At 37.4% G+C, this 20,919-nt stretch overlaps 1 pseudogene; it reads left to right on the forward strand.

Annotated features, from left to right (window-relative positions):
• The first annotated feature begins 1,604 nt into the window (after positions 1 to 1,604).
• On the forward strand, positions 1,605 to 3,972 carry LOC107160667 (annotated as a pseudogene).
• The last annotated feature ends 16,947 nt before the right edge of the window (positions 3,973 to 20,919 follow it).

The following is a 20,919-nucleotide window of genomic DNA, read 5'->3' on the forward strand; positions in this document are numbered from 1 at the left end:
TAATCCCCAACAACCTATCATCTTCTAATTTTAATAATGTTATATAAGAGGAATATATAGTAAGTACTGCTGTAGAGACAGTGTTACATTACTGAGGAAAATACTTTGGAAATAAATTCAATTCTGTTCACAAAATATTTCATCATCACTTAGCATTGAACTTTTCATAGTTCCTTGGAAATATAGAAACTTTGAAAGTAGTAAAGAAAAGACAAATACAACAGGCAAGTTATATAACCCCAGGAATAGTAAACAAGAAAAGTGCCCAATCACCTTGATTTTCCCAGGGACTAAAAAAAAAATATTACTCACTGAAACAGGGACAATCTAGGGCAAACTAAATTGATCTGGTTACCCTACACTCATATGTGCAACCTTTGGACATATGGTCTAAATTGTCTCTCTCTTTTCAACATATCCTTTTTCGTAGTAAAGAATGCTCAATATCAGTAGAAACTTCTAAGAGGACAGCTTCAAAGAAAGTAGAGCAACAAAACCATGAGACTAAAGAGATATATCCTGAATTTGAATCCTACTTCCATAAATGTTTTTAGTTAAAAATGTTAAGATTAAGATAGGTATGTATGAAATAAGATTCAGCTTTTATTCTCCAACTGAAACTACCCACTTGGAGAAAAAACATGTATGTCCACTTCTCTAAGATATTTTATTTTTTTACAAATCTTTCTCTAGCTGGGGATATAGCTCTGTTGGTAGAGTGCTTGCTCTGCATGCACAAGGCCTTGTGTTCAATCCCCAGCACCAAAAGAAAAAAAAAAATTAGTCTAAAAATTAATATCATGATTTTACTTGAGACATGGAGAAGAACCAAAGCCTTTCAGCCTGTAATAGGTTATAATATGTGGAAATAAAATAATCTAATTATTGAATCATCAAATTGAAGTAATTAAGTCTAATTATCAAAATTCAAAATGAAATTAAATGGGCATTCTGGCTATCTGATACACATATGTACATCTGTGCACGCACACACACACTTGCGGATACATTCCATAGCTTTACCATGTAACATGAGACACATTTGGAGGAAGCAGAGGACAAAATATCTGTCATTGCTGCTGTGCACCTCCTTCTCTGACCTAGATTGTGAGTGGGGGCCCCTCCCTTCAGCAGGCATTGTCAGCACCATTCTTTTCTCAGAATAATGAGAAAGAAGGTCTGGATCACCAGTCCCTTGCTGTCTGCTAAAACAGGGTCTTGAATGAGAAACAGCATCTTTGAAAGGGTTGTCCACAGGATGGATTTTTCGTTCAGGGTTAATGTGTAAGGTGAGAAAAGGAAGCAAACAGACACTTTTCATTTCCAGTTTCATACCAAGAATCAAACCAAGAATTTTCTGTAACAAAGAACAGTATCATTTGAAAAGCATTGTGAGAAATTCGGATAGTACCTTTAAAACTCGCATAACTAGTGCGCAGGGAGGTGTACACCGCCAGGTAGAGTCCCAGCTGCAGCCCTGCGTCCCTCTGCAGCCCCAGGAGCCACTGCTCACTGCCCGCTCTTCTCTCTGTCGCTCTTCTGGGCTCAGACCCTATGCTCCCATGGGCCTCCTCTGGCGCAGCTTGGCCTGGCTTCCCGGGCACATGGACCACTGGAAGGACACACGGCCCTTGGGCTGGGATGGCGGGGCCATGACACCGGAGGCCCTGCTCCTGGCAGTCCTGCTGGCCCTGCTGGCCCCCTGGGCAGGCCAAGGGGCCACCGCTGCAACCACTTCACCCAACAGCACACTGGAGGTTGACCTGGAGCACCCCTGGGAGAGCTTGCTAGCGCACTTGCTTTAGCCTTTCAGCACATGGAGGCTGCCATCCAGAGCTGCGTCAGCCATTACCTGCTGGGCATCAAGCAGCTGCAGCGGCTGTAGTACAACATGGGCATTGGCTTTCACCTGCAGGTTCTCCCAGACTGTCGCATCGGAGGCGTGCACAGGGACACCAGTGACACTCTGCTAGAGCTCTCCCCAGTGGAGCCGGGCATCATGAGCATCTTCAGAGGGGCCAGCAGATTCTTCCTCAATGGGAAGAATCAATATTTCATCACTATACTCAGAATAGCACAAATTTAAAACTCATGAATTCTTTATTTCTGGAATTTTCCACACAACAACTTAGAACTGCAGCTGACCTAGTAACTAAAATTATGGAAAGGAAACTGAATAAGAGGCATCTCCTGTAATAAAAAATAATAATAATAATAATAATAATTCACTCCTGATAATTTTATTTACAAAAAATGTTAATAAAATTATCAGGAGTGAATTAATTTTCCAAAGTTCTTGGCATGATGTAGATTTCAAAATAGAATGTCAAATTCTAAAAAGCACTGGTAAATGATCATTTAGAGCACTAAATGAACACAGACTACATATAGGTGAGATTCTAAATACCAAAAATTACTCAGCATAAGTCATTCTCACAACAGCTTCATGCATTAAGGTATAAACTCCATTTATAAAAATATATAATTATATAAATATTCATATATATATAAATTTATTAACAGAAACCAGTGGAATGTGACAAATTGAGGCTTCTGGTAAGTACTAGTTGAAAAAAAGGTGTGCCTTTCCTTTATTTCACAGAACACAGGCCAATGAAGTACAAATAAAATGACTAAGTGAAGTATATGATGATGGTCATCAAAAGATAAGAGAAAAGAAAATGAGCTGAGTTAAGGCCACAAACGGTGTTAAAAGGCCATAATATACAGTGTATATTCATCTGTATTAAAACTTCAGAGTGGAAAAATTAATGAGAAACAAAAATTCATGGTTCCTGGAGCTATAGAAGAAGTAAGAAGGGGAATCGTTACAATTGAGTAAAGTGTTGTCTTTTGGGATAGAGAAGAATTTCCAATAGACAGTGGTAATAGATGCACAACAGTGTGAATGTGCTAATGCCTGGAACAAGAACTGGGTACTTCACAAGTTAATTTTATTGTGGGTAGAGTACATCTCAATAAAGATATTTTTTTTAAAGGGTACATGCGATGAACTGCTGTGAAGCTGCTATATCACACTTATGGAAACACAAGATCTCAAAAGTTAGGCCATATCATTGATCATTTTATCTGCAGAGCCTAGTATAGAGCTGGTACTTACTGCATGAATGATGACTGGATACTAGGGACTGTCATTTGGAAGCAAATACTCTAATCATTAGATCTAGCTAATCTTTGTTCAGCTCTGATTTCAACAAAGAGTAAGCAAGCCCTCATGAGAAATAATTTCACATTAACCAGATGTGAAACTTAGTAATCCACAAAAGACTCTTAAATCTGTGCCAGTATTTGATAATTATGTACACATCTAAAAGTCCACTAAGTTTGGAAGGCCCACTCACTATCCCTGAACTCCACAGAGAGAGAAAAGAAACTAAGCAAAACTTAGCATTCTCCCCTGGCACCTGGCTGTGTATGGCATCACAATTCCAGAGGCTGGGTAAAGTGCCTTCTGCCAAATCTTCACTCTCATGGGCAAGTGGAGATGAACTCTGTCACAAGAATTCACAAAAATTACCAGAAAGGTATGATTTGAACACTGAAGACCATTTTCAGTGTTAGAGCTTCACCTCTAACATATTCTTTGGCTTTAAATACCATAGTTACTTTCTTTCTCCATCTAGTTATCCATAGAATCTTTGTGATAAGACTTCTGCTATTCTCATTCATAGAATGCCATGAATACTGAGAGCAGTTCTGCAGGCAGGTAAGAAAAGAGTTTGCCTCCATGCCATTTGCATGGACTTCATGTTTTCCATTTATGCTTCCAGGATATTAAACTCTTGTCATCAAAGTTAAACACTACATTGCCTTCTCAAACAGAACCAAGTCTTTCTTATGGGCCACCCTTATAGAGCTATTCAGTCTGCACAGAAAGAGTTCCTGGCCGGCCACACACCACCAGTAGCATCATGGCATCAGCTACCTGCAGTCACCAAGAGAAGGTACTAGAGACATCCATCACTCTAGCTGCACTCGGAAGTGATGCAGACTTCAAACTTAACCATGCACCTATTGCCAGCCAGTGCCCATGACCTGGTCTAACACTGTGAGACAGCCCTTCTCATGCCTCCTGACAATGTGAAAAAAAAAATGAAGTTCTCATAATAATCTTTGTCACAGANTATATATATATATATATATAAATTTTAATATAATATTAAGACATCCCATTCCTCAATAAATTAATAAATTTTAAAAATTGCATTCAAAGATAATAGAAATATGAGGAAGGGGGAGGAAACTCTCATTTGAAAATTAAATGATGGCTTCTATTGGCTTTCAAAATTTTTCTCAGTATTTCTTCTCCACCAATAAATAAAATTTTCAGAAGTTTTATGCTGGCTTCATTCTGGTGGGTTCAAGACCAGTTGGTTGTGTGAGCTAATAGCAAGATGCTCTTACATACTCTTCCAGTCTTTACACCCATTGCAGACATCCCTTTCTCTCCCCAATCAGTTCAAGATTCACTGAGCTGGAGAGAGCCTGGTTTTCTCCAGTTTGTTCAACCTGAGCTCCCCCTGAGGAACTGCCCCTAGTCTCTGGCTTTCCACAGCTTTCCAAACTCAGACTGGCCCACACAAACCTAGCTGCAATCTGATGAACCTGTGTTTTAGCTTCCCCCAACTTGGCTTTACTGCAGTTGAAGATTTCAATGCCATTTCATTTTGCAGAGAGGCCACAAGAGATGCACTTACAGTAAGGAGTGACCCTGCAGAGAGGCATCCAGATGGTGGCCATTAGCACACCCAGCAGAAAGACCTCAGGTGCAACCAGAACCACAAGTAGCATACCAATATATCTCCAGGCCCTGGCAGTATCCCCAGACTTAGGTGGCCATGCCTGAAGATGATGTCAGTGTTGATGAAAAACCTGCAGTCTCCAGTGGGTATCCCAAGATAGTTGTGGGCATGTGTAAACAAAACTGTGGGTACTGTGAGAATGGGCTTGCAGGAATCAGAGGGCAGTGATCAATGATCCAACTGCAGTGTGTGAACAGTCTGCAGACTAACATTGGATAATCCATGGATGGGTGGCAGGTGGCAGGTAATGGGTAGGCAATAGGTGGGTAAATGGGCCTTGATATATCTTTTGCATGTGTTCACTCTGCTTCATTTCTTCTGGCCTATTGTAACCAAGGCTGCCAGTGCCCTTTGCCAGGATCTCTGCAAAAGTTTCCCAAATATTGTTTCCAACTTGGCATTTGCTATCCATTATCCACAGAGCAGCCAGTGTTTCTTAAACAAAATCAGAACATGGCACTCTCCTGGTTGAAAATCTTATACTGCATCTGAAAAAAATCTAAACCTATGTTCAAAGACAAAGCCCCAGGTGACTTGGACCTGCTTCTCTCAACTGTACTGCAGCCACTCTGGCTTTCTTCCAGGCCTCAAAACTCACCAGACACCTGCCCACTTTAGCTCCTCTGCAAATGCTGTGCCCCGTGTTGAGCCCCATTTTTTCGAGTCACTGCTTCTTTCTTCAAATTTTGGTTTAAATGTTTTATCATTGGACAAGGCTTCTCTGATCATTTGATAATGCTTATGTGTTTATGCTTTGCTCATTTTTATTATTTTACTTTTATTGGACTATTAATTTAGTAACAGGGACCAGTGGAATGTGACAAATTGAGGCTTCTGGTAAGTACTAGTTGAAAAAAAGGTGTGCCTTTCCTTTATTTCACAGAACACAGGCCAATGAAGTACAAATAAAATGACTAAGTGAAGTATATGATGATGGTCATCAAAAGATAAGAGAAAAGAAAATGAGCTGAGTTAAGGCCACAAACGGTGTTAAAAGGCCATAATATACAGTGTATATTCATCTGTATTAAAACTTCAGAGTGGAAAAATTAATGAGAAACAAAAATTCATGGTTCCTGGAGCTATAGAAGAAGTAAGAAGGGGAATCGTTACAATTGAGTAAAGTGTTGTCTTTTGGGATAGAGAAGAATTTCCAATAGACAGTGGTAATAGATGCACAACAGTGTGAATGTGCTAATGCCTGGAACAAGAACTGGGTACTTCACAAGTTAATTTTATTGTGGGTAGAGTACATCTCAATAAAGATATTTTTTTTAAAGGGTACATGCGATGAACTGCTGTGAAGCTGCTATATCACACTTATGGAAACACAAGATCTCAAAAGTTAGGCCATATCATTGATCATTTTATCTGCAGAGCCTAGTATAGAGCTGGTACTTACTGCATGAATGATGACTGGATACTAGGGACTGTCATTTGGAAGCAAATACTCTAATCATTAGATCTAGCTAATCTTTGTTCAGCTCTGATTTCAACAAAGAGTAAGCAAGCCCTCATGAGAAATAATTTCACATTAACCAGATGTGAAACTTAGTAATCCACAAAAGACTCTTAAATCTGTGCCAGTATTTGATAATTATGTACACATCTAAAAGTCCACTAAGTTTGGAAGGCCCACTCACTATCCCTGAACTCCACAGAGAGAGAAAAGAAACTAAGCAAAACTTAGCATTCTCCCCTGGCACCTGGCTGTGTATGGCATCACAATTCCAGAGGCTGGGTAAAGTGCCTTCTGCCAAATCTTCACTCTCATGGGCAAGTGGAGATGAACTCTGTCACAAGAATTCACAAAAATTACCAGAAAGGTATGATTTGAACACTGAAGACCATTTTCAGTGTTAGAGCTTCACCTCTAACATATTCTTTGGCTTTAAATACCATAGTTACTTTCTTTCTCCATCTAGTTATCCATAGAATCTTTGTGATAAGACTTCTGCTATTCTCATTCATAGAATGCCATGAATACTGAGAGCAGTTCTGCAGGCAGGTAAGAAAAGAGTTTGCCTCCATGCCATTTGCATGGACTTCATGTTTTCCATTTATGCTTCCAGGATATTAAACTCTTGTCATCAAAGTTAAACACTACATTGCCTTCTCAAACAGAACCAAGTCTTTCTTATGGGCCACCCTTATAGAGCTATTCAGTCTGCACAGAAAGAGTTCCTGGCCGGCCACACACCACCAGTAGCATCATGGCATCAGCTACCTGCAGTCACCAAGAGAAGGTACTAGAGACATCCATCACTCTAGCTGCACTCGGAAGTGATGCAGACTTCAAACTTAACCATGCACCTATTGCCAGCCAGTGCCCATGACCTGGTCTAACACTGTGAGACAGCCCTTCTCATGCCTCCTGACAATGTGAAAAAAAAAATGAAGTTCTCATAATAATCTTTGTCACAGAGACTTTCAGTATGCACAGTAGTATTATGTATAAATTACAGAACAGGCAACTGAGTCAACAGGCTGGATTCTATTGCTTGAGCCAATATAACACTTTCCATGTTTTACTTACCCACTCTCAGGGACACTATTTTGCCTCAGAATAATATTAGCTCAGACAAAAGAATCCTGTGACTTAACCTCCTGGATGTGGTCACAAAAGAAACAAACAAAATAACTTTCTGCGCTTTGAAAACCAACACTTGGAAAAGCACCAAGGATACTTTACAGGAACAGAGACCACTGGGGCAAAGGGGCTGTGCCCTAGGCTGAAGCATATTCTTTACTCACCCAGTCTGCTATAAGTCACAGAACATATGTGCACAGCAATGCAGAGAAACCCATCTACAACATCCTCAAGGCTACATGCATGGACATTAATTGTTTTACTTTTTTTTTTGTGTGTGTGTGTGTGTGGGGGGGTGCATACAGCACAGACTTCACTAATTTGGACTCTAGTTGGCAAATTCTTTTCTTGCTTGGCATCTAGTGGTGAATATAACTACTCTAGCTCCATAAATCATTCTCCCTGCTCTGTAAATAGAGCTGGGTTGGCCCTGGACACATTGCTCTTTGGTGACATTCCAAGTTGCCAGAGAATGGAATCAAATGCTCACAGAGGCAGTTCCAGGAGGCATTTAAAGCATCTTGTCTACCCAGATCAAGCTCCCAACAAACTCATGAGCAGGCACTAGCCAACCATCCTTACCTTTCTCTGTACAAGTTCCAGAAACCTTAAAGCCCAGGAAATCTTTAACTTCTTCTCAGTTCTGTTTCTTCCGAGGCTCCAAATGCTCCTGTTCCCACCCCATTTTCCTATAGGTCCTTATATTTACTCCCCCCCCCAACTATTATACTCACTCACTTAATCTTCCCACTGTTCTTAACATTTTTCTCTTTACTATCTCAGCCCCTTATTATCATGGTCACTCACTAAAATTTGTCAATTCTTCTCAAGTTCCATTCTGAAGTCCAGACTTCCAATATCACACAAGTTAGTCTAGTTTCCTGGAAAGCACAGCCTTTGTAACAGCCTGCATACCAACTGTTTACAGAAGTGATCCCAGAACAGCAGGAGGAAAGAGTGAATGACCCACAGGGAAAACTCAGGAAGGGCCGTGGAGCTGGAATTTATTTTCTGATACACATGCATTCAACTGTTCTACCTCTGTAAGGGTCAAAACTCATCCATCAAAAAATTCAACTCTACCGTGTTCCTGGATTCCATCACCTGAGCTCTTTGAATGGGAGGAGAGGCCCAATTTCTGGGATTGGCTGAGTGGTCTAGGTGAGAACAAGAAGACTAGGCCTATACACCCACTTTCTGTTCTTTATCCACTGTAACTATTCATTCAATCCACAGGTGCTCACAGTCTTCTAACTATATCATATTTGTCTAACTGTCATTCCCTCCTTTATAAAACTCAAAGACAATAGACACATATAACCCCCTTGCAAACTCCCTTAACATTTTGTTCCTGACACCCTTTATTTGAAACTTTCAACTTCACTGGAAAAATTTATCTCCAGACACAGTAACTGCATCTGCCCTCAATGTGTCCCATGAAATAGTGAGTTCCCTTGTTTTCAATAGATTCTGGATGATTATTAACCCTTTCACTTCTCTTCCAGTTGCACATGTCACCCAGAACCCAAATGCTGTCTGCAATATTCAGAGAGACTTTAAGTCCACAAAATCCATTGATTTCACACAAGTACATCTATCAAACAACATACATCCATACCTTTTTTCTGGTTTCTGACCTGTTAAAGTGAAAGATGTCTCTATCTTTATTAAGTGCCTCAAAGCATGACCACATACAGTTATGAGATTGTACACTTCATAGCTGTCAGGTCCTGGTCCTCATCTGGGAACGGCCTAGTCCCTAGCCCACATCCCCTTCAACAGAGTTTTTCTCCTCCTATGTATTCACACTCTCTTGAAGTTTTCCAACTTCACTCTCCATCAGATAATTTCCATTGGCATACAAAAATCATCTAATATCCCTCACCTTAAGGGAAGATCACTACCCTCACTTTCCTATACCCACTATGGACACTATATTATACTCTGCAGCCATTCACAAAAGTACCAAACAGTTACCTTAATTTTCTATCTCCATCTGTTATATACATATATTTAAATTAGTAAAACTTTCCTAACTACAGAAATTAAGACCAACATTTCCAACACCCTATTACATTCTAAATTCATATGTTTCCTCAACCTCAATTTTTCAGTAACCGGCTTAGAAATATAAATTTTCAGTCTTATATGAAAATATATTCACTTTCTCTCTATTTTTGAATGTTGGTTTAGCAGGATAAAAAATTCTATTCTTACAGTTACATCCCATGGTTTCCTGAAGGTATTATTACATTATCTTGTCCATTATTGCTGTCTGTTATTTTCTCATTGTTGTTATATGTGTGCTGCTTTTAAAACCTTCTTTGTTGGACTGGAAATGTAGCTCAGTAGTAGAGGGCTTGCCTAGCTTTTGTGAGGCACTGGGTTTAATCCTCAGCACCACATAATAATAAATAATTAAAATATAAGTATTATGTACACCTATAACTAAAATGTATATATTAAAAAGACATCTTCTTGCTTGGCATGTTGGTGAAAGCCTGTAATCAGTCCCTGCAGCTCAGGAGGCTGAGGCTTTAGACACTCATTTTTCACAGTGTGTAAGATCTAGGCACAAGACAATTCAATGTTTAGTGAGGACATTTATAACGTGTAGAAGCTTCTGGCTGTGTCATAATATGGTGGAAGAAGCCAGCTAGCCTGTAGCAACTGTTCATTAGAGCACTAATTCCACTGATGAAGTCTTCAGCCTCAGAACCTCAACATCTCCCCAAAGACTCACCTTCTAATACCATCACCTTAATGGAGAGGAGTTCAACCAAGGTACTCAAGCTGACACAAACCTTCATATTAGAGCTGTCTATAAAAAAGCAGGTTCTCAATAGTCAATAAATCTGTTGGAAAGTTGATCTTGGAAATCTGAGCTTTCAGAAGTCCACAAATAAAATTTGGTTTTGCTTGTAAAGTATATAGTTTCTAGTACTCCCTTAGAGCAGTCCAATCAGACTAAAATATAATTCAAGTGATAATATTGTCTTTTCAATTGTTCCTCCATTATGAACACTTCTCTGAATTTTACACAGGTTATCAACTCTCTGGGCATCTCTCTATGTATGTGCCTATGTACATGCACATACAACAGAAAGGAGATTGGGGGTTTCTGGTAAGCCCAATCCTCATATTCTGCATTTCTACATGTAAAATTTGGGAACAACCCACTTGGCCCCATCCCTGCAAGGCAGACCCAGGCCTCCTGTGGTGTTACTCTCTGAGCTACCTCTTTAAGGTAGGAGTGAAGGCTGCTTCTACTCTGTTCTCTGGAATTTGCTCTCACCTCCTCAGGCCCTGCCTATACCCTGGTTAGAGCAAGGCCTTCCATTGCACCTGCACCTACTTTTACTGCTCTATGACCTGATCATTATGTGCCAACACTTTATCATGCTCATTTTTGCATTTTTTCCCCTCTCTTTCCACAGCTACAATGAAGCTGCCATTTGCTAGCTGTGTGACCTTAATCAAGTTAACTCGACACAGCTGAGCATCCCTGTCCTGCAACATGGGTGTAAACATGGCTTCTGCTAATGGAGTTCTTATTTCCAGTGAAGAGGGCAGGGGATAAAAGTCTCAAAAACAATAGTCCAGTACATGGTCATCAATGGATCCTGATGTCATTGAATGTTACCATTACTAGCTGTCAATCTCACTTCACAACATGGGAACATGAATCCCTGAAAAGTAAAATAATAATAATAATAATAATAATAATAATAATAATAATAATAATTAAGTTCACCTGTTCAGTGGGCCCATGTCTGCTCTGACTCTAGATTCCCTGCTCCCAACCAGAGCTCAGGGCCATGATGAATACAAAGGTGCCATATGAATAGAGGACTAATATAAAGCTGATAAAGGCAGTTTCATGAATGGACAAAAGGGAAAGAATTGTGGGAAGGAGCCAAATCCTATATCTGACACCTGGAGAATCAGGAGGTTTTACCTTCACATTGACTCCCTCCTCTTGAGAATAAAACTGTACTGAAAACAGATCCCCAAGGCAGGTTAGTCATCAATGCAGACAATAAAGGACACTCTGGAAGTTACCAGGCTGTTTGGTGCATGTACAAGAAGTCAGAGCCACAGATTGGAAGACCTCAAATGGTTCACATTTGACCTTTTCCTTCCTGCATCTTCATTTCCTGGCTCACACAATGGCAGACTGAGCTTGGACACTGAAGGTTCTGCATGCTGGCAGGTGACATACCCAGAAAATAGCATCTACACATCTTTTCACAAGTTTACTCATTCTACTCAGCCATAAACAAGAATGGGATTATATCATTTGTGGGAAATGAATGAACCTAGAGAACATCAAATTAAATGAAATAAATTAGACTAAGAAAGTCAATTATCAAGTGTTTTCTCTCATATGTGAAAGGTAAAAGAAAAAATGGAGTGAAAAAAGAAGTGGATCTCAAAAAAATTGGAGAGAGAATAGTTGAGTTTAGACTGATGGAAGAGAGGATAAGAGAGATGATTCAGGCACTGAGAAATGAGACTGATCAATGATGTTATGCTCATACATGTATATGTCACAAATAAATATACTAATAAAATAATTATAATGTCCTAATATAAATGACATTTTTGGTACCAGTGACTAAAATTCAGCATGCTTCACCAATGAGCAACATTCCCTTCACCAGTCCTTTTATGTATTTTTTTGAAACAGGGTTTTGCTACGTTGTTCAAGGCTTTGCCAACAAACAAAAATCTGGGTACCCACAAAGCAAAAATACAAAGGCCTGTCATCCCCCTGGCTTATGAAGCACTCAGTAGGCACCAAGTGCTAACTATCTATGACTTCATTTAATTCTCACCACAGTCTTGGGAAGCAAGTGGCATCTGCCCCATCATAAAGATAAATAAATAGAAGTTAGGAGAAGTTAAAGATTTATTCAAGCTGAGTGAGGTGGCACATGTCTGCAATACCACCAGATTAGGATGCTGAGGCAGAAGGATTATGAGTTAAAAGCCAACCTCAGCAAAACTGAGGTGCTAAGCAACTCAGTGAGACACTGTCTGTAAATAAAAATACAAAATAGGACTGGGGATGCGACTCAGTGGTTATGAGCCCCTGAGTTCAATCCCAAGTTCCAAAGGAAAAAAAAAAAATTCAAGCCTCTAAAAATATATAAAAGCCAGAATACAAACGTATGATATGTACTCAAGACCTTGGTCCATTAACATTTATTTTATACTAGTCATAACATCTAGGAACCTCCCTGCAAGCTTAATAAATCCAATGCTTGAGAGTAATCCCCAGAGATATTTGTTTCACTGTTTGGAGCTAAAGTTCGGGTATCAGGTTAATTGACTCAAATGTTCACAATTAGGAATGGAATCACTTTTCTATTAAAAACCAGGGAAGCTTAGACAAAGAGATTGGACTCACCTGCTCACCTGCTCAATGTTGTGTGTCAAGTCCACAGGAAAACCAGGGTGTATGTCTGTACTTCTGTAGAACTCCAAAGAGCTCTCTGTGGCTCCAAACAAAAGACTCCACAAAGCTGGGGGCAGGACACAAGCTCATCCCACAATACTCCCAGAGAATAAGTGTACATATAGGAGACAATTCCAGGTGGTACCTTGGTGATCAATGGGCGCCATGCAAGGAAATAGGGCACAACCAACTTCAGCAATGTTGGAGGTGTGGCTGGGCCAGGATGGTGGCTGGTCTAGAGGATAAACTTTTCCAGGGCACATGAAGCCCAGGGCTTCCTCCTCCCCAAATGAGCCTTACCTTATCACACAGGCTTTTTCAACTATTTATGCCCTTCTCCTATTTTATATTTCTCTTGCACATGGCTTTGGAGGTCTCATGCTTCAGCATTTCTTATATTTTTTATGCATCTTTCAAACTACTCCAAAATCAACCATGTGGAATATTACCTGTACAGGTTACAGTTTTATTTAATTTTATTACCATTTAGTTCAAGTTTCCAAATCTCTCTGAAATGCCCTTTTTCAATTTTTATGATACTTTTATCAACCCTTCACATATTGACAATGGTTGTGATAAAGCAGTATTTTCTGATTTCAACACCTGGAATATCAGTGACCTGCTTAAAATGATTGCACTTTCTTTTGATTCTCCATCACAAGTCTCCATTTTATTTTTTAACACTTTATATAAGTTTATATATAGTACAGACAAGCCCAAGTTAATATTACATGGTTTCTCTAAGAGAAAGGGCAGGCCTCCCCTCTACCTCCATTAGTGAGTATGAGGTTTCATCACAGGTTCCTTAGGGTGCCTTCCAGCATGCACTCTGACTCAGCTCCATGTCCAATCTTCCTGTGATCTCCCCAGCCCATGGCCTTCAGCTCTTCTTCTTCTTCTTCTTTTGAAATTTCAGATTAATTTTAATATTTACACAGAGACTGAATCACAAAAATGCCAGTTTGAAAATGGTGGCATACAGAAACAGCACTACCCAGAAATCAGGTGCTTCATGTGGGAAAAAGCTAGGGAAGAGGAGCCTATCACACATGATAGAGAGAGGACACTCAGAGCCATAGTGGAGCCATTGGAGGTGCAAAAATTCCCTCACCCCAAAGTTGAGGCATTGTAAATTGTTTAATTGGACTGAACTAATTTTATCATATGATCAGAATAATAGCAACTGTGATTGGTATATGATTCCAATTGAGATGTCTTTCCAAATATGTCCAGAAAAAAAGTTTGGAAACCACCTCTCCCAGGATTTGTGTTATCTACCAAAGAAGAAAGTAAAATTAAGAGAAAGCTGACATGTTACACTGGGAAAGCCACAGTTCTGTGTTTTCCAGGGGGATTTTTGTCATCTTTCTATAGACATTAAAATTATCGGCCTGCAGAGAAAGAACTTAAAGATGTCTTTCCTTAAAACATGCAACTCTTTAGGCTATTACCTGCACCACATCCTCCCTGGCCTCATCCATCTGGATAAGTGCCTCTGAATTCTTAGATTCAGAAGTAGTGTGCAGTTGGGTCATGGAAAGGCTATGGAAGGAGGGAATTTTAGCATACTGGTGAGGTTTATTGTAGCTGCAGAAGAGAGACTTCAGCTCCAACAGTTCTACTCAGCCCAGAAAACTGTGTTCCATAAGGTACATTGAGGATATTTTCTTGTAACAGTGTTTGCTTCTTTAATTCATATCCTCCTAAAATGAGTCATTTTTTAAATAGGGAATGATGATTAATTTTAGTTTCCCATTTGTTCTAAGTTTAATGAGTTCTACTGATTCAACTTACATATGGAATGTCATCTAGAGATTTTAAACATTACTTATTTGTATACATATTATAAAAGAAGACATGAGTTTTAACTTGATTTTATAAACCTTTATTTTATTTTATTTTCATGTGGTGCTGAGGATTGAACCCAGGACCTCACACATGCTAGGCAAGTGCTCCACCACTGAACCATATCCCCATTTGTAATTTAGCATTTTATTTATAAACTTGCTTCTGTAATATTAATAAATAAAATAGAACTACTATTGATGTGAATTATATAATTTGACTAATTATAAGTTTTTAAACTTTTAGAAAGAAATGAGAGTCTATGTTCAAAACTTCATTTCATAGAGGGCAATATTACAATGCCATAAACTACTTACATTTCTCATAAAGTCTTTGGATCCAATTTAACTCAAAAAATTAAAAATTTCCTGACCCTGTACTCTCTCAGTTAGGAAATGACAAATGAGAGGATCATGATAAAAGGGTTTGGAAGCACACTGAATATTTTTGAAAATCAAATGAACATGCTAGTAATTTCTGATTCCTGGATAAAAATACACAGGAATATAATTTCCAAGTTTAGAGGAGGAATATTTGTGTTCATTAGTTCTTTATGTATTAGTTTCATGTGTGCCTATATACAAACATGTATGTCCTTTCCAATTTCTCTTACAATGGAAATGTCTGAATCTAATTTTTCTTAAAGAAACATTCAGGTCAGTGAAATCTCATCCTACCCTGATCACTGTACTTAAATTTCTGATGTTTTCACAAACACAGTTGTTTATTAGTTTTGGGGTTTTTTGTTTGTTTGTTGATTTGTTTTTTGCTTGTTTGTTTGCTTCTTTAGCATGAACAAATAATTGTGAATCGATCTCCTTCTCTGGTCACTGAAACACAAAGAACAATATGACACAGGAAAGTCAAAGTTGTGAGGAAGAAAAGCAGGATTTGAATTTTACATAACTACATCAATCAGAGAGACAGACTGCCCTGTAGGACTCCTTGGGTTTCCCAGTAATGACAGCTTGGCATCTGTGAAGAAGCACTCTCTGGCTTCCTATTTCTTTACTTTAAAATTCAACAGATCTTAACTTTATGAACCATATAAATTTATTGACCATCAACTATGTGAAAACTTTAAGGCTAAACTCTGGGATGAAGAGTTCTTTAAGCCAGTGTGCATTTTCTAGCTTGCATGGTAATTGCTCTCTAATTTAGAAACTGTGTGATTACCAAGAATTTCTAAAAAAAATCTATAATTATAAAGATGCATATAATTTCAAATTACTCATATAAGCATATATTACATTAATACATCTAAATAAATGAAGCAAATGACATCACAAAACAAAAACATGGACCTATAACTCCTCACACAGCTATGAAAAGTGCTGTAATTACAAAGCAAAATAATTGTCTTTTAGGTCCAAAGCATGAGGTTTCAAAGTCCTGTAGCTAATAAATGTCTATACCTTCTATATTTCAAATTTATTACTGTGCTTGCATTATTATAATTTGTTTGAAGGATCATGTGTTAATCTAGTGTTTCATTTCAAACAACTGTCTTAAAAGTACTAAGAGTTTTTCTTGTAACATCCATCACTACTAGTATTAGTACCATAGTTATATGGTGAATTTTGAGCCTAAAGGAGAAGTTTACATAAAATTTAAAAATTTTGTGTCACTGAAAAGGTAGAAGATATATTATATTAAAGCTGAACTTATTGTCTAGGAAATAGAAATATGCCAAAGGAATTGTTTCCAGGTATTTTGTCATTTTTGATGTGCTGATCTGTGTAGAATAAATAAAATTTAATTATATTTGCAGTTCTATGCAACTATGCTTCAAAATAAATGTGTCTTGAGCAAGAATATTAGTGTATTTAGCTTCTACATCTATGTCAAGAAAATTTACATAATATCACAAAAATTGCATGATTTGTGTAGAAATGCTCTTCACTGTATCTTTATAGTATTTTGAGGAGGTTCTTGAAATTTTTACTTCAAATATATTTTGTCAAAAATAAACAGAATTGATCATAAATCTTTTTGTTTTGTATTATATCATCAATTTATGATGACATTAATATTCTCTTTCAAGCACAACTATATATAAAAATAGTGATTCTTTTTTCTTGGTGCCATGTTATCTTCCAAAATTCTTATCCTTTGTAAAAAACAATGATAATTTTGTAGTGCAGAATTACATCCTTATAAAGGCTATTTTATTTCCTCCAATTTTAATCATGGTTCTAAAGTCATATTAAAATGTATTGAACATTTTTGATTGTGTATTATAAGCTAAAACTAAGCTAACAATTTTACTTAGAGATCTGGATCTTCAAATATATACAAGTCTATTTTACTGACAATGAATTAAAGTAACAGTCAAAGAGAAACATAAAATTAGATAAACATCCACACTGAAAAGAGGAGGTGATCTCCAGTGACAAAAGACTTCAAAGAGCTTCTGGAAAACAGAAAGTCTGGAAGCAGATGAAGGATGCATTTGAGTTCTATTTGGGGCTCCCCAGGAGGTAGATTAAGACCATGACTAGGCATCTTGGAAGTCCATAATTGAGTGTTCTTCAGATCAGCACAATGGAAATAAAGGGAAGAAAGCATATTTGGGCACACAGAATCTGGGGTTGCAGTCTGATCTCAAAGGAGGCTTCTGCTTAATCAAAGTGAAATTTTGGAGCTGTCTTGCACTCTCATATTTGTTCCTACTTTGAGACATGGAGTGTGATTTACATGAGTCTCAAACATTCTTGAGTGTAGAAAGCCTTGAATGGTCATAGCCACAAAAACTCTCTTCTACTGATGAAAGTATTTTGAAAAGACCACTTTCAGCAATTGTCTGGCAAATGAGTCCTTCAGTCCTAATACTGCCATAAAGCATAGTTCTTTATAGTGACACCACAAAAATTCACTTTTCAGTCTAAGTTCTGTACTTAGTTTATGGTACTGGTTTATGGTACTCTATTCCTGAAGAAAACTTATAAGAAGGGAAAACATTGAAATTAATTACAGTTTTGACAGCTATGTAAAGTGAATGTCAAATTAATGGTCATCTTATGTCTCTTCTGCTGTTCATTTTAAATCCCCTAAAAATATTTCTTTTGATCTCTATAACTTAGCTGATTGAGTAAAACTCATACTCTTCCCCAAATCATTTGAGCCTCCTCACCATAGTTTTCTCAAGAAACAACTACTGCACTTTTTTTTTTTTTAACCATTCCTGTAGGGCAAGTGAGTACTAAAAAGTAGAAAATAGGATCATCTGTTTTCAGATTGAATTATCTGATTTTTGTCTTTATTGCAACATGGAATAAATGTATTTCTGGTAAGGAGAGTGAAATGACCTAGCTACAATTGTAATTTCTTCTCTTCCTTTCTGTTTTCTTAGTACATAGAATTTAGAGTTCTCAGGTGCAGTTTAAATTTTATTTGGAATCTTGTTAGGTATTCTATTGAAAAAGTGTCCTCTTAAATAATTAGAATTTCTAAAACTGGAGGATGCAGAGGAATGGTGTAAGAAAATATAATTTCCAAGTTGGTTAAAGGAAGTGATCGTGAGTGAAGATTCTTCAACTTTGACACACTAGTTCCTGGATCTATGTAGTATATCTCTTGGTAGCACACCTGATATAATGATTTGAAATTTAACAAGTGTTAACAACACCCATCACTTGTTCCAGTATTCTCCCATGCCAGTAGCTTTTTGTTTCTTTTGTATATGATAATACAGTGGATACCATGGTCATAGACCAATAATAATATCTTTATTTTTGTTAAGTGTGGTCTGATTCAATTTTAGGCATGATCTATTGACACTTTATTAGTGGTGCTTGCTTAGCATTTATTGTCTGTAAAAGCAAAATGTAAAAAAAAAAAATTTGGGTTTTTCTGGTCAAAATTATTTCTGGGTTAAAAGAGGTCCACTTGTTAATTTATTATGAGAGAATGATTAAGAGATTTATGCTGTAACAAGAACCTAGAGATAGACCTCTCCTCCTAGCTGGCTGGATATTTGGAAGAAGCATTTGATAGATAAAACGTGGTGATGGAAACCATTATGGTACTCAGTCCTCATTCTGCCTGTGCAGCATCCGAGGCTGGATTAAAACAACTAGCCAAGTCAAGTTGTCAACTTGGTTGTCTTGTACAATGTCCATGATGTATGTGCTTTGGTATGTGATAGCATGAAATCCCATGATATTTACACTGCATTGTCTCTCTCAGAGATGCATCCTTATTACTGTACCCACAAAATTTTACAGTCATCAAAAGTTCCTTCTAGACCCTTGACCAAGTCTTGATTTCTTCTTATTAGTTTATGTACCTTCTTACCTGAGGTAACTTCTTTTTCTACATGAAATTAAGGATGAAGTGTGCTGCCAAGCATTTTGCTCTTTAGAATTTTTTTTTCATTTTTTTTTATTTTTTAACGCTAACCCTGAAAGTTACTGTACAATGGTGTTATTTTATTTCAGTTTACTTCTAAATGAATCTAACACATATTTATTTCTAGTAACATTTTGATAAAGGTTGGCCAATTTCCCCTTCTATCTGATTCACAAAGGGACCTTTTCCCAAAGAAGGAAATGAATAGGTATTGTACCACTCTTTACTCTGAAATTGATTGGGGTTTTCTGAAAAAGAGTGTAACTTCAGTGACTATCTTCGTGGTTAGTTATTTGCTTAGTTATTGGTCATACTCTACAAGTGTAAACTCAAGGGAAATGCCAAGGAAGATAGAGTGTAAAATAAGTAGAAGATATCAACTGATTATACTTTTGTAACTTAACCTAAGGTTTTTGAAGTACTATATGACTTGCATATCTCTCTGCCTTCCATTTAAAATCAAAACAAAAAAATTCATCTTTATTTTTTATGTATCACCAATAAATTTCTAAAAATAAAATTTACACCTATTTTTTTTCTAATCCTGTTCATGATTTCTCTATTTTCCTGATTATATGAATTTTTTATAAGTGATACTAACTTGATAATCTGTATCATTTTCTGGTTTACAAACACTTATTGATTTTTGTCTCTTTTAGTTATAGTTGGCCTCCAGTAACTAAGGGAAAGACCCCTTTCTGTCTGCTCCTCCCAGCCCTGCTCAAGCCTCTCAGCTTCCCAGACCCTCATGCAGTTGGTTGTAAATTCTACCAGAATTTTTCACTATTTTTCAAGACTAAAAAAATCAAAAACTTTAAAAAATGCTTTGAAAAGAAAAATGTGCAGGGAGAAAGCAGCAATACATTTTTTTCATAGTTAGGCTTTTTAAATTTTTTTTTAACATTTGTCTGTATTTAATGTGGGTCAACCACTGATACTTCATCAAAATAACAGTTTCCTTGCTGAGTTCAGGTGACCAAGGAATAGCCACACCCTCAGAACGAAACAAAACACACACACACACAAAAAAAAAAAGAAAGAAAGAAAAGAAAAAAAAAACACAGAATCATCTTTAACCTAACTTTTTATATGATGTTTCAGAGCCCCATAACTTTGAACATAAGATTCTGTGTTTAGTTGAATTTTAACTTCTTTTTGTATTTGAAGAGAGTGTGACTATTGAACTTGAAACTTTTTATTCTAAGCATCTTTGTGGTTTCTGGTGAGGTTAAGTGGGTGAGAGGGTGAAAGGAATGTGGGGGATTCTTTTGGATCATAACATGAAGTTTCCCACACAGTCTTCTGTCAGGTGCCAGACTTTAAGTTTTTCTTACAGTGGTGTACTTTGATTATTCTTACTTCCCCTTTACCCATAAGTTTTAACAACATTTTATAAAACTGCACTTACTAACAACAATTTTATTTATTTTTTTTGTTTAATCTTATTAATTTATTTTTTTATTATTTATTTATTTTTTATTGGTTATTCAAAACATTACAAAACTCTTGACATATCATATTTCATACATTCAATTCAAGTGGGTTATGAACTCCCATTTTTACCCCAAATACAGATTGCAGAATCACATCAATTACACATCCACATTTATACATAACGCCATATTAGTAACTGTTGGATTCTGCTACCTTTCCTATCCTCTACTATCTCCCCTCCACACCCCTCCCATCTTCTCTCTCTACCCCATCTGTTGTAATTTAATTCTTTCCCTTGTTTTTTTTCCCTTCCCCCTCACAACCTCTTATATGTAATTTTGTATAACAATGAGAGTCTCCTTCCATTTCCATGTAATTTCCCTTTTCTCTCCCTTTCCCTCCCACCTAATGTCTCT

This window comes from Marmota marmota, unplaced genomic scaffold, assembly GCF_001458135.2.
Source record: "Marmota marmota marmota unplaced genomic scaffold, marMar, whole genome shotgun sequence".
NCBI classification, from domain to species: Eukaryota; Metazoa; Chordata; class Mammalia; order Rodentia; family Sciuridae; genus Marmota; species Marmota marmota.